General features: G+C 37.1%; 1 long non-coding RNA gene across 2 annotated transcripts; it reads right to left on the bottom strand.

Annotated features, from left to right (window-relative positions):
• Nucleotides 1-5,242: 5,242 nt before the first annotated feature.
• On the bottom strand, nt 5,243-6,279 carry LOC135241226 (uncharacterized). 2 transcript variants are annotated; one of them, XR_010325948.1, is made up of 3 exons: nt 5,536-6,279; nt 5,393-5,437; nt 5,243-5,296 (listed from the first exon to the last, which is right to left on the bottom strand). It is a non-coding gene; the product is annotated as an uncharacterized LOC135241226 (long non-coding RNA). The 2 variants fall into 2 exon arrangements; XR_010325947.1 differs by having other exon boundaries at nt 6,158-6,279.
• Between the last annotated feature and the right edge of the window lie 4,241 nt (nt 6,280-10,520).

Here is a 10,520-nt window from a genome sequence, read left to right as displayed (position 1 = left end):
CAATGGAAAAAGGGGGTGGTGGGTCGATGGAGGGGGTGAGTTTTAAGGATTTATTCAGATGTAAGGGTCTGGAGTTAGTTGAAATGTATTTTCTTGCTTTGAACCAGAAACACCCAGTTGTATATTCAACTTGACTATGGTGCACTCCAATCTGGTTATCCTGATCAGTAAAAACTCACATTAACATTTATTGATGCTGAATATTTAATAGAAATACATTTTTATGAAATAAAATCCTGAAATGTTTTCATTTTATGATGCATTTGGTACAAATGAGAAAACTATAATCTGAAGGGTTACCAAAATAATTTCAGAGCAAGTTCCATAGCAGTGAGACGGATTGCTTGCTAACACCATCTTCTGTGTCAGATTCCTAAATTGTTTACCTTTTATAGTCATGTACAAAAAATATTTCTAGCAAGAGAAGTGCAAGTTATTGATTTTCTTGTTTTCTTCTCTTCACAGTAAGAGAGTAAACAAAGCAAGAAGAATTACAGTTCTTATTTTACATTGAACATGGCACAGATGATAAAAAGTTGTATCATCCAGTCACTCAATGTTTCTTTCATATGAATCAGCATGTCTGGATACAAGACTTTCAAAATAGGACCTCACATTCTACTCCCTCATTTGTTCTCAAACAGAAGCTCAGTGAGCACACAATTTATTATATATTGTTGTTTATATACTCATATTATCTTGCACATGAAACGTACAATTTCACTTAAATGACCCAGGTGCTGGAAATTATTTGTTCAAATGAGGTCCTTGTGCCATGATGGCATTAAACCTGACAAAGCAGCAAAAAATATAAATACACTGAAACAAATAAAAATAGAAGAGAGCAAAGGACTGAGATTGCTGTGTTCTTTAGCCAAAACTGTAGAATCTGTATCTGCCAGTTTATCACCTCACTTAGCATGACTAAAAATAAAACTCACCAGTTCCAATCTCACAAAAAGTGGATGCTCGCCAGTACATTAATAATTGATTCCAGGTGTAAACCAAGCCATTTCAGACGACCTATCGATGAGCACTTTTGCATATTTTTAGATCTTCTGCTTGTCTCTGTTTTTCAAAACATGCTTCTCTCAAAATTATGTAAAGCAATACTTTTTTTTGGAAAAAAATACATTTGCTGAGCACTGTATTTTAATTATGCATGCTCACAATGCGGCAGAATTGTAAGTACTGCTGTTCAAAGAAATGAAAGTACGAGTTTTTCACATTGCCCACGGGGAATGAACGCACTTCCAAAGTATGTCTATATAATCTAACTATAAACTCATTCAGTATGCATTTCATTTAATAAATCATATTATTCCAATGTCTTATGTAAACCATTAGTCGATGTGCTAATTCATGTGTACCTTTAATTGTGGACACACCCGCTTACTATCAATGGATTTTATCCACATGTTGAATGCTTTGTAGAGGGCAGTAATATTTGTCCACATTATTATTATTATTATTATTATTATTATTGTTATTATGTTGTTGTTGTTGTTGTTGTTGTTGTTGTTGTTGTTGTATCAACAGACACACATTTCCTGGGATTGGCAAATTATCTGGATTTATCAAGTTGAAATTTAGGAAAATTCAGAATTATCAGTTCCAAATTTAATAAACAGAGAAAACCAGTGTCAGTCACTGTCGTAACGTACTGTATGCTTTTAAACTAACCTTCCATCTGGCATGTTAAGTTGAACTATACCTGCTAGAGCCCCTAGCGTTTGACAAGATAATGTAAATTAGGCAGATGCATCATTTTGCTGGTTAACTTTATCTAATCATGGCATGTCCTTTCTTGGGAAACCCTGTGGATATGAACACTTGAATCATATCCCAAGCTTTACATTGTGAAAAAAATAAAGACCACAATTGTGTATTCTAGCTCATTCAGAAGAATATATTGATGTACGTTATGTTATGTTTTAAAGGTAATCTATCACTAATCTCAGCAAACATTGAAAGCCTCATCTCCAGTGTCACTCATCATGGTTTTGTGCTCAGTTCACTACAAACCCTATGCTTTGCCCTGCATTTTTTTCATTTTGTTTGGAGATGCAGGGCATATTGTGTGCAGCATAAATGCGCAGGTAATGGCAGAATATTATGAGACTGCAAATCCTTTCCTTAATTTCAATTTATCATATAACTCATTACTCTTCTTTACTTTGCGAAGATTATGTGCAAAGCCAGCCACCCCATTACTACTGTGGAATCCAAAGGGCCAGGGTCTGTCTAGAACGTGCAAATTTTCTGAGAGTCCACCTTGTTTCATACAGTACTATATGTACAAGGTATGCCATCTTTCAATTAGATTTTTTAAAGTTCAAAGACATGAAAGTAGGCTAATTGGAGACTCTAAATTATCAGTGATTGAATGGTATGTGTGCCCTGCAATAGATTGGCGGCCTGTCCAGGGTGCATTCCTGCCTGTAGCCCGATGCAAGCTGGGATAGGCTCCAGCACCCCCCGCGACTCTGCCCAGGAAAAGCGGGTATAGATAATGGATGGATGGATGATGGAGCTCACTGTATAATTTTTTTAAAAGTGACAAATTCTTGATTCATAAATAAATGTAATTTAGCAAACATACAGAGGAAGCACAGTTGGATAAATTTATGCATTAGCTTGATTTTGTATTTCATTTTTCCACATGAGCTCCCTTTGTTATTGAATAATGTTTGTATACCATAATGATCATCTATGGTTCAATAGGTGTGAAAAGATTATATGTTTCTCAAACTCCATGTTGAATCATTTTTGTCTGTGCACCTTGAATGTGCATGGTTTGGGATTTATGTATCCGAGCTTCATCGACTCTAATCACCGAATTAGAGTCTGTTGCTGCGGAACAGATAAATTTAGTTTTTCCGTACATTATATGACTCACTAAAATCAGACTTGAAATATTTTTTGAGTCCACTTTCTGTAATTGACCCTGTTGTGGGCAAAATTAAACAGTGTACAGTCTATATATTTTTTTTTAAAAAGTTATTAAGAATGGACAGCGCAACTGTTTCAATGAATGCTGCTGTACCCAATTCACCACAGAAAACTCCCCAGAGACAGTGTGGGAAGAAAGGGCTTCATGTGTCTTCTTCCTGGGCCTGGGTCCACTCTGTTTCGTACATGGTCAAGTACGGAAATTGGGAAGCGTATTAGCACATCGGGCTGCAAGTCTGGGCATGCGTTGGTCATGACATTGTAAAAGAAAGTAAGTCACTGCCTGGGTTTGATTTAGCTTAATGCGATGCCACACTCTCCATTTCTGCTTTGTTGTTAACCATTACATGAAGCCTGCGATTCACAATCACTTAGCAGACACGTGCCTGCCTTGTGTTGTATTAGAGCATTATGGACTATTACTATTTGTGTTAAAGACAAAATTCCAGCCCATTAATTTTCAATTCTAGCAAAGCTGTTGCAGCAGCAAAAATGAAAACAGCAAAAATATTTCAGGCATTTAGGTAAATGATTGTGTTATATGTTTTAATATAGTTGTTCCTATGTTAATTTGTCCAATTACTTGTGCTCCCCTATAATGGGGAACTGTGCATAAAAAGGGCTGTAATTTCTACATGGTTCATCTGATATGGATGTAAATTCTCTCAAATTGAAGGAGGCAGCCTGCACTTAAAAAGTGATGTGGTAATATGTCTCTGGTTGATTTTCTTTTACCTTTAATAAGATATGGCCCAGCTTTCAAATCTGAAATTGACCCATATTTTCTAGAAAGATAAACTAAAATTTGCTTTTTTTGAAGCTACAACACAGCAAAATGCCCAGTGCTAAACTCTTAACAGATAACATTTGGTCCCACATTCCGGAATGTGGGACCAAATGTTATCTGTGAAGAAGTGCCTTAATGCTGGACATTTTACTTTGTAGCACTAACTTGGAACAAGCTCTCATCAAGTTTCAAGTCCCCTTTAACCTCATATTCATCCTTTCATTTCAAACCCAATGCACTGGAGTACCGAGCCAAAACAACAAAAATTGTGTCACTGCTCAAATACTTATGGACTGCTCTATGTAAGAACAAAAAGGGGGGGTGGGTTCCTGTCACCCACATGATGTACCCCTCTTCTGAATCATTCCTGTCCCTCGCGCAGGGTAGACAGGTCATGCATGCGCTGTTCCAAGATGCGTGCCTCTGGCTGGAGCCTGATCTAATTTGATACAAGGGCTTCCATTGCCATGAACATAAATACCGCTGTATTGTGTGGAAAGTGCAGCAGTAAAACAAATAAAAAATTACTGTGATGTCCCCAATATGATGCTGTAAATATACATCCTCTGTGTGGCCTTTGAATTGAACGACAAACCACAGCCTTTGCAGGCGGGGATGGGTAGATCATATACTTTGAATGCTTTTGTTTTCCCACACTCAGGAGTCACTCAATCACATACTGCAGAGGACATCTGGTTAACTGTTCAACTGACACTGTTCAACTGACACACAATGCCCATACAAATACAAATTAGATTATCATTATGATTTTAAAAGCACAAATTACACCTGTAAAATGTAAATGTTAATTACTCTTTATTTATTTGTTTATTTTTTTAGTTTCTCTGGTTGATGGTTCTTCAAGAAACAATCCAGGTTGGTTGTGTTGTTTTTGACCTTCCAATGTCCTCATACCACCAATAATGGCACTGTGGACCTTTTTGCATTGTCTTTTTATAATGACTCATTCAGAGTAGATAGTGAAAGCAGCCCTTCTTATTTTGCATTTAAATTCTGCAATAAGTGGTTATAGGAGCAGTATTGATGTTACTTGCTTGGTTTTATTGTGCATACTCATGTTTCCTAGTTACAGGAACCACATTGGAAAGTCACCATGACACTTCTGGGAAAACCAAAAGAGGAAATCAACAAATGTATTCACATGGCAGAATCCCAAATGCAAGACATCAGTACCACAGAGACAATCTTCTTCCAAGTCACTTCCTGATGGCAATAAAGAGGATCCAACTGGCGCCATCATCTCTGACTACCCTGACGCCCACTGGCGAAAGCGAGGATTGTGAATACCTAGAAAAATGCATTGTACTAACATAAATTATAAAGGAGTATCTGCCATGTTTAATGAGTCTTATTTTTCTTATTTATTTCTTGCTTTATATTAATGGCCAGCTGTCTGCATCTGGTGGACCCGCTGTGTGTGAACATTAGTAGGCTGGGGTGGTGATCACTGTGGAGGTGACAGTGGTTTGGAGTCAAGCTGAGTGAGGTACAGCATGCACCTTATTTTAGTATTTTCAGAGTGATGAACAACACCGTCTGAGAAAATACACATACTGGGTATCACCAACTGTTACAGGAATATAGCATTTCATTTTGATGGATATGATGAATGCAAGTATGTAAAGGACTCACTCAGCACAAGCACAACAGAGCCTTTGTCATGTTTGTGAACTGCATCTGTGATGATGGAGGAGACAAAAAGACAAATGGGTCCTTCCCTTTTTAATTAATCAAGTCACAATGATAAATAGTCCTTTTTGGACCCACACACTCACCATCTTTCTTCCTAATCCATGTATAGGTTTCATTTGACAGAAGAACAGATTTCCTGCACCGCCCATTTCTTTGGGGAAAAGTGACCCACCTGCCAAGGCTGAAGCATTACTGTCCCATTCTACTAGTTTGACTTTTCATTGAAACTGTTCGAGTCCACTTCGCAGCAGATTAGGTTTCCTGATATCGTTGTATTTTAGGATTAATCAGTGTGTTTACGAGGTTTTTAAGCGATGTTAAGTGAGTTTCCCAAACACAATCGTTAGATTGACTCTTATGAGGAACTTTTTTTCTAACAGCTTCTTTGCAAAGTGTGTTCCAGCTAAAGCATGGGAAGTCGATAATTCAATGTCACGAGTTTGTACGTCACTAGTTTTTAGCCACTGAAAAATGAAAGGCTCAAAATGTGAAAATATATCTGTCACATACTGGTGTGACACCCCTGGGAGGGAGATGCGGCCGGGTGTGCACCCACACCAACAGGAAATAAAATAAATCAAATAATAATAATAAATCAAACTCCTTCACCCTTCACCCTCACAGGTTCCAGGCAATAACAATTAAAACAAACTAAAATAACTAAGACAAAAGAAAGAAAAACTGAGGGTCGGCTTTCCAGCTCACCGCTCATAGCTGGATCGCTTTTCACCTGACCAGCTCCTCCAGCTTTTCAATGGTGAGCTTACTTTCATTTTGTGCGCTCTGACAAATGATACCTCCGAAATAAATGCTCCCTCGGTGTTAGCTCCCAGTCTCAGCCTCGGTATTGTGGAGAGCAACACACCTTTAAGCACCTGGGCTGATTAGCTAACGCAACCCAGGTGCGCGTGCTCTCTCTGCCGGTAGGCGTTGCTGAGACCAATTCATCTCCCGGCAGAACGAATGTGACAACATCATGTTATCATTAAACTAAAAAAAACACATTTTGATTCAGAGTATTTTTTTTAAACTAAACACAAAGATTAAAATAAAAGATTCCAGAAAAAATAGGCTAAATAATTAAAGAAACCCACCCCTGGCTTCATCTATGAAGTTCTCTAGCGGATTAAAGTTGAACCTGATTGCAGCATTTATTCTCATTTAAACTCTAATTGGATTAAAAGTGTCAATCAATATTTTTTTTCATGTTAAAAAATGCTGTATTTGATGCCTTTTCACAATGGCAGTTTTGTAGCAATATTTATTCAATATGTTTGCATTCTGTAATTGCTCCTGTATATGCTGTTTTCCACTGGTGGTGTCGGGTGTGACAACCCAGGTATTCAAATGTGAGGATGCACACAAGGGAACTTGCATCCCGAATGTGAAAGAGCAAGCACCTAAAATCCAAAAACTGTTTTTAAAATGAGCTTTGATGTGTTGCTCAAAATTACCGTGTCAAACAACATTGCGGGTCTTCTATATGGCAGTTTTCTCTCTCCAAAATACGCTACTGCTGGATTATCTTCTAAGAAAGATAAGCACTCATTGCGCAACAAGTAATGCTCTGTAGCTTTGTTTTGAACAGAACTCTGGCATTTGGAATATGAAAACGTTCGTGACCACTAGTCACCATAGATGTTGCCAAATCAAGCAAAATAAAAAAAAAAAATGAATAGAAGGATAGACGCTTTAAGTGTCTTTAAATAAATACATAAATAAATAAATAAGTAAAAATTAGAGCTCTTCTCTCCATGACCAGCAATGTTTCATGGGAAGCATCACATCTTAAAGGTGCAGTATTTGTGGTGCACTGATGCTCTGATAATTGAGAGCTGAATCTTTCAAGTCTAGCTGCCAACTTTATCTAGCAGCTAGCAGCAACAGGATGTTATGAAAGAAAATAAGTGACATGTCTAATATGGTGTCTAACGTCTCTTCAATTTACCAGCTAGCTTTGCCATAACCCCGTTGCTAGCTAATGTATTACAGCCTATAATTCATACACTTTATTAGCCATTCTAGCTAGCCACGATTTTTAAAGAGATAGACAACTGACTTCCAAAATAAATAGACATATTGTCAATAACTCAGTAATTTAATTGTGAACTAAATTAAATTGATGTTTTCTAAAGTTGAAAATAACCCATGGTTTCTAGTTATTCTTAGCATGTGGTGAAGTCATTTAGCTAACATTACCCTGATCTTAAGCTAAATGCATAAAATTCATCTTTGAAAAGTGATATATCTGCAACCTAGTTGCAGATGGGAACAGCTAATACAATTCACTAGGCTTGGATGTATCTACTTCCTTTGTCTTGGAAACATAGCCTATGCGCTGAATTAAAGAAAGCAAAAGGCTTTATCAATTAAAAAAATAAAATAAAAAATACAATGTGCATTATATTGTTGGTTATGTATACAGACGATGTGTAGTAATAAAATGAGAGCTTGTCAGTGAAATCGGCTCATTTTCATCATTTACAAGAAAAAGTACAGTACTATATGGACAAAGACAACTATACAATTTGCTCTACAGTAATGTTGTTAGTACCCTAAACTCTGAGGCTAACATAATCTTAGCAGTATACTGAAGGTGGGAATTATTTCACATGCAATCGTCTAGGGCTGATAAACGTACCATATCACTTAAAAACAGGAGGGATTATACAAAAAAAAAATTAACATAGTATCCTTCAAAAATTAAATCCTACAATTAAAAATGGAACACGATGGCATTGTCACTATCTGCAATTAAATGGAACAAACTAGCACAATAAAACTTCAGTGCCATTTATATTCCCATAGCCACTGGCACAAATTTTCACAGAACACAGACAAATTTCGTACTTACACTATTTACAGTCATCATCTTTGCGATCATCACCACTCCTTCAGTTTAATAAGCATCATATAATCATCTCAAAATTAATTTAAAAGCAAATGAAAAAAAGATTAAATTATTCACATTTATTTTATGTAAGCTTATTCATTTATTCATGTGATTAGTCATCATTATCATCATCATGCAAAGACAGAAATAAGCCTACTACAATAACATTTAAAATTAAAATATCAATGCAGTCAAAAAAATATGGTGGAATCATAATATTATCATAATATCATAATATATTCATGGCATCCTAAGAGCAACATTTTATACATTTACTTGCAACGATTCATCATCAATAACAATGGACACAACAAGAACATGACATTATTCCACATTAACTTATTATTAATATCCAAATAACAGTAAAATGTAAACAATATGACGCTGAAGGAAGTTTCATTCAATCCTCCAGGGTGCAAAGCTCAATGCGTTCAGATACATTGATTCTGTGCAGGCAACTGTCTTGGGTCAACCCGCTTTCACATAGTCAGCATTACAGCTTCCTGCTAGGTCATACTCTGGTGTTCCCGGTGTAAGCATGTATTCGCACAGTGACGTAAAAACATGCAGACCAAATTGGAATTAAATAAATCTTATATCTTCTGTGGGGCTAAGAAAATAAATAAATAAATAAATAAATAAATAAATAAATAAATAAATATAAATAAATAAATAAATAAATAAATAAATAAATAAATAAATCAGTCCTTGGAGAGTGATTTGTTTTGTGTTAAGAAATTTTCCAATTTAAAAGAAATTTCCTAAATAAGTTGGCCTGAGCAATTCATGCTTTGAATGGACTTCAATTTGGAAATTATCTTTTCGGCACCAGAGGCTGCAATACCTCCGGTAACCACTGGGGCTTGCGAGCTTCACGGGGAATGGCAACCCCTGGGCCCCTGAGCGGTATGCATCCTGACTCCATCCCAACCGGGTGTGAAGGTATGCTGTGATCGGGCCAGGTATCGGGCCTGTTTTTAGCTCTGTGACGTCAGGTCAGATTGGGTATGGGCCCACTGGCAACCCGCAGAAGTTCCAGGAATGCTCAACTAGAAAATTGTACTATAAATTATATAGCAAAATACCGTTATGTGCAACTTCAAAACAGCCATATTTGAGCTTTTGTGCTTATTTATTATGAGGCATATCATTCTTCCCAGTCTATAATATTTCCCAGGCATTTCTGGTTCCATTGCTCCCAGCAGACAAATAACCATCACTGCTCAACTACAAGTGCGAAGTAGAGCAATGACTAATCAGATCCATGTATAAAAAAAAATTGCTTCTGCACATTCATGAAAAGACCAGCTAGCTATAGATACATACCAGTGTTGCCAGGTCCGTTTATAGAATGTGACTTTGTGCTTCTTTTGTTCCCAAAGTCCCTCCGCCCCTCCCACCAGTTTGCAATCACAAAGACAAGTTTGACATTTAGAAACTTGATTAAAAACCTATTCATTCAATAAATATTTGATTTAATTACATGTAGATCCCTTCTGAGCGAGACTGGCAGGTGGAGAACAAAACAGAAGAATGTTCATTAGTTCCAATAGGACATCAGGAGACAAACTGTACAGGACCTTTTTCCAGACAATAAGTGTCCACCTATCTAAGACAAACTTACCATGCAAATATATATTTTGTCCTTTTCTCAGAATGTAAAGGTCTTGTTTGACCTCATTTGTGTACTTACGGTAATTAACTTCTAAATGTGATTATAAAGAAACAAAGACACACACACACACACAAACACACATACGCCCACACTGCAGGTATCGAGCAAATCAAGGTGACAGGTGAAAGCCTGCATCAGTTACCTAAACAGTCTGTTATCTGCATGTTATTTTAATCCATGGCTTTACACTGTATGGATTCTCTTCCCTTCAGTGAACTGGCAGACCTTCAGAAAGAGTAACATGATGCCCGGCACTTTGTGTGGGTTAAAGAATGAAAGCATGTCTTGTTTGTCATCCCAGCCAGACTGTCGGGGTGACCTGTACTGTGGTAAGATATTCTGCTGGATATCTGACATTGGACTGTCCCCAAAGACAGCAAGACACTGGGTCACACGCTGCAATCCAATATATCTGCTGCTAAAACAATTAAAACCGGAAGAACCTAACAGGATAAAAGTGACCGCTAACCGCTAACCCCCTCAGGCTAAGATACAGTTTG

The sequence above is a fragment of the Anguilla rostrata genome, chromosome 15 (genome assembly GCF_018555375.3).
Source record: "Anguilla rostrata isolate EN2019 chromosome 15, ASM1855537v3, whole genome shotgun sequence".
NCBI classification, from domain to species: Eukaryota; Metazoa; Chordata; class Actinopteri; order Anguilliformes; family Anguillidae; genus Anguilla; species Anguilla rostrata.
The sequence above is the reverse complement of the archived record's forward strand: the minus strand, read 5'-3'. Positions and strand labels throughout refer to the sequence as shown.